General features: G+C 63.7%; 1 protein-coding gene across 2 annotated transcripts in view; it reads left to right on the forward strand.

Annotated features, from left to right (window-relative positions):
- Nucleotides 1–257: 257 nt before the first annotated feature.
- Sin3a (SIN3 transcription regulator family member A) overlaps nt 258–4,253 on the forward strand; it is a 65,900-nt gene continuing 61,904 nt past the window's right edge. The window contains exon 1 of one of the 2 annotated variants that reach the window (XM_013518961.1): nt 258–288. The gene's annotated coding sequence lies outside the window, so the exon portion shown is untranslated. Of the gene's footprint in view, nt 289–3,836; nt 4,119–4,253 lie in introns of those variants that run through there. The other variant, XM_005393507.2, reaches the window with a different exon arrangement.

Below are 4,253 nucleotides of genomic sequence, written 5' to 3' on the forward strand. Positions count from 1 at the left end.
ACCGCTGGGCTCTTTGCCTGGCTCCAAGGGGCTTGGGCGCGGAAAGGAAATTGAGGCCGCGGGCCCCGCCAGCGCCCCCAGCGTCCACATAGAGGTTCTGAGTCTCTGCGACCCTCGCAATCCCCTAAGCCTCCCACTCCCCGAGGGTTAATTTATTTTTATTTTTCGGAGGGAGGGGGTTCTTCAGGGCGGGGAGGCGGGGCGCAGAGAGGGCGGGCCCAGCGACGCCACGGGCCGGGAGCCAATGGCACGCGGGGGGCGTGACCGAGGGTCCTCGCCGGTCGGAAGGTATGTGCACAGCTGCTTCCCGTCGGTCCGCTCCCGACACTCGGGGGTCGCTGGCCTCCTAGGCTGAGGGTGGCGTGGGCACTGCGGGCCCCGGGACCGAGGCAGTGGGGCTCGGCTCCGAAGTGGGGAGGGCCAGCAGGCAGGGAGCCCGTTGGCGCCGCTCGCTCGCCAGTGTCCCCGCCGGCCTGGATGGTGGGGCGGGGGTTGCCGGCTCGGCCTCGTGGGTGTTGCTAAGCCGAGGGTGGGCTCGGCCGGTAGGGAGCCTCCGCTCCGGCTGTACCTTTTTTTTTTCCTAAAAAATACTGTATCAAAGGAGGGGGGTACTCCTTCCGCAAAGCGGGCTGCGGGGCGGCGGCGGGGCCCGGAGCCGGAGCCGGCGGAGTCGCGCGGCCGCGACCGTGCATCCCTAGCGCCGGGCAGGTACGACGCCCGGCGTCTCTCCAGGCAAAGTTACGGGTCGCGGTTGGTAAGGGCTCGGGAGGCCGCCCTACCTCGTCGGACCCGGGCTCTCCAACTCCGGCCCGGGGCGTGGACCTGAGCGCGCGCCCCCGCCGAGCGAGCCTCGCTGCTCGAAGCGGGTCCCTCCCCGCCCACTCGGGGGGGGGCGCTGCTCTCTCCCCGTCGCGGCTCTGTCTCCTCCGCCCGGAGCCGGCTGGCGCGGGCGCGGCGCGTGCCCACGAGGGTGGCCTGCAAGAGGCCGTGAAGGTCGGCGCCCGGGAAAACAGTCTCCACGCGCGGGACCGGGAAAGGGAAATGCATCATTGGGCGGGAAGGGCTGGGGGCGCGCCGGGAGCCAAGGCCAGCCGCGCTAGAGGGGGGGGGCGGGGCTGGGCCGAGTCCGGGAGCGCCCGCCGGCCTCAGCGCCGGCTCAGACTGTTTACTATCTGCTCAGCCGGCAGCTTGTGCGAGCAGCCCGGGGGGGGCCCGAGGGGCGGGGCCATTTCCTCTCCACCCACCCCGGGCTCCCCGGAGGCCCCGCCTTCTCTTGTCTTCCACTGGTTGGGCGAGACTCCCTTTTTCCCTTCTCGGATGTGGATTGAGTGGTGTTCTTCTGAGCCCCGCCTATCGGGAGGGCGGGCTGGAGTTTAAGCTGCTAGGATTTTGTGGCGGGGTGGGGTCTTACGCCTGACGTCAGGCGTAAGGTCCCGCCCCTCCTTCTGATTGGAAGACTGGAGTGCCGCCCCCCTCCCGCGATCGGAAGGGCGCCCCGCACATGTATGAGGCCCGCCCAGCTCCTCCAACTGCCCTCCCGCCCGGAAGTATGGGGCTCGGCGCCGGGGGGGGGGGGGGAGCGGGAACTCCGTGGAGGCACACAAAGATTTCTCCAAGGCTTGAGATCCAGAGCCCAGGGTTGAAGCTAGGCCGTTAGGGTGTGGAGTGGATTTGAGGGACGCATAGTTCTGAGGTTCTGCAGGCGTGGAAAACGGGTGACTCTGATTCGGGCCATGCACTAAAGTTCGCATGCCATACCTTGTCTCTTCTGCTTCCTGGCGTCTCTTAGCTTAAACCTGAGAACCCTGAGGACGCTGGCCGTGTCCTTAGTTGGCTGGCTAAGTATCCAAAAGCCTGACAACCAAGGGTTGGAGCCTTGGACACGCACGATCCAGGGTAGCTCGTGCCCGCGGCCATAGGGAACGCTGTGGCAGCCTAACTTTGTCGTGGGTTCAGGGTGGCTTTGGTGTCCAGGTGCCGTGTGTGGTGAGCAGTTGAGGGGAAGGAAGGTGGCCTTAGGTCAGCGGGAGTGCCGCGGCCACATCAGCTCCGTGCGGTTTGGCCTGGGGTCGCTTGCTTGCGTCCGTCTTATTTTTAGAGCTCTGGCTTCGACCAGGCTTGGCTCGGTTACCGGGGAGGCTGCTCCCACCTGCCGGCCACTCGTGGAGTTCGCAGCTCTCTGCCCGGGCCTCGCGGCTCGAGGCCATCCTTGGAGTCAGAGCCACCTGTTGCCAGTGCTGGTTTCTAGCCGCTCCGCTGGATAGCCTGGGGAGGACTGGTGCACCTAAGTCTAGAAGGATCCTTTTTGCAGGAAAAAGCGGGAACACTGGGCCCGCCCTTTCTCCTGGCATTGCGAGAGCGCCCCCAAAGCAAGGCCAGACCGGGTTCACGCCTCATTTGGTGAATAAATAAAAGCAACTATTACAAGTACCTGGTGTGTTTGCGGCGTTATTCCCTACCCAGAGAAGGCTAAGGGACTGCCACCAACACACTTTGGCCAAGGAGGCGGTGAACAGCTGTTCTTTTTTTTAATGGATCTCGCTATGGTGCCCAGTGGGTCCAAACCCCCCGGGCACCAGCGATCTTACAGCCTCAACCTTTTGAAAAGCTAAGACTACGGGCACTGCCCGTGCAAACTCGTTCTAGTCCTTTAACTCTAACTCGGGAATTTTTACTTTTTCTTTGCGTGAGCGTAATCCTTAGGCTTGTTTCTGCGTGGTCTCTAGAGATCTTTGCCTCTGGCTGTCGGTTCCTGCAGCTGAAGGATGCCTCCCGATCTGCCCTAGAAATCGTAAATGCCTTTCTCCTCCCCACTGTCTCCTGGAGGCTCTCTGGGCGATGGATTCCAGGGGCCCCCTATTGGTGATCCCTGTCCTCCCGAGCCTGCAGGTTTAGGGAGCGAGGAGTGTGCAGGCTCCCTTAGCGGCGGGCGGGCAGCCCCTGGGGTTAGTTCTCGGCGTTGGGCTCTAAACTTGAGTTCTGCACTCTGCTTGCTGTGAAAGGAGCTGTGATCGCCCCAGATATTGGTGTTTACGGGAAGGCAGCACGCCTAAGTTTAAAATGACTGGGTGAAAAGGATGAGGCTCCTGTTCATTATTTTGCTACAGGAGTCCTTCGGGGTGGCAATATTACCGCCTTTCCCCTGCCAATCCCAGGGTCTCGAGTCTTGTTGCTGCGCCGCGCAGCCCTCCTGTCCCGGGCCTTAGAACTCTGAGCTCCAGTCTCTAGTGTAAACATTCCACAAAAGGACTGCTGAGGCTCAGCCTTCTCGCATGGGGCGGAATTGGCTCCTTCCTGGACGGGCGCCGTGTCCAATGGGGGCGCCACCGGCGCTGAGCTAGCCAATCCGACTGTTGGGGGCGGGGCCTGGCCCAGCAGTGTGCGGGGAGGAGCCTGTTTCACTTACGGACATTTTACCCCACATCGGTTACTTACCTTCCTGGGGCAGTGGGAGAGCCAGAGGTAGCTTCCAATGCGAAGACTGGCGGAGGCGGGAGCCGATTTGTTAGGCCTGTGGTTGAGGCGGTACGGGGCGGGTTGTGTGGGGCTCTCCAATGAGACGTGAAGAGCTTCCCAGCTTCCTCCAATAGTGTTGAGGTTTGGGGGTGGGATTCAGTGATCCATCTCCAATAGGCGGGGTTGAGTTAGAGACGCTCCCCGCCAATAGGGGCGTGGAGAAGGTGAGCGGCTCCCCCTCCCTTCCCAGCCAAGGGGGAAGGGGCGGAACGTGGGCAGGCGGGCCGCAGTGATTGGCTAAGCTTTTGACGAACAGAGACTGTGTCCTGTAGCGGAGCAAAGCTGAGCCTTCCCTCGGCTGGGCGGGCCTGGAGAGTGGGCGGGATTTCCCGGGTAACAGAGAAGCGGCCGCGGCGGTAGAGGCGGCGGAGACGGTTTCTCCATCTTCCCCCCCTCCCCTTTCCCCCTCGGAGTTTCCCTCCCTCCCTCCCTCCCTCCTTCCCAGTCTGGGCACCAGGGCCTGCGACTGCTCCGTGAGCCGAGAGGACGCTGCCAGTCCGCTTCGGCGGGCCTGCTCCCCGCGCTGTTCTCGGGCCTCCCCGCTGAGTGCGAGGTTCACGCTGAGCGGAACGCGTAGCGCCGAGTGGCTGAGAAGCTTTGCGGTGAGAGCACGCTGGGCCGGGTTCGGGCGGCATCCTGGGTGGCGGGTAACGCCGGGCTCGAGGGCGTGTATTTTGGGGGGCTGACCTCCTCGGCTTCCCGTAGAGCGCCGGGCGGGAGGCGTGTGGATGTGTGAG

This window comes from Chinchilla lanigera, unplaced genomic scaffold, assembly GCF_000276665.1.
Source record: "Chinchilla lanigera isolate Chin_1 unplaced genomic scaffold, ChiLan1.0 scaffold00049, whole genome shotgun sequence".
Classification (NCBI taxonomy): domain Eukaryota; kingdom Metazoa; phylum Chordata; class Mammalia; order Rodentia; family Chinchillidae; genus Chinchilla; species Chinchilla lanigera.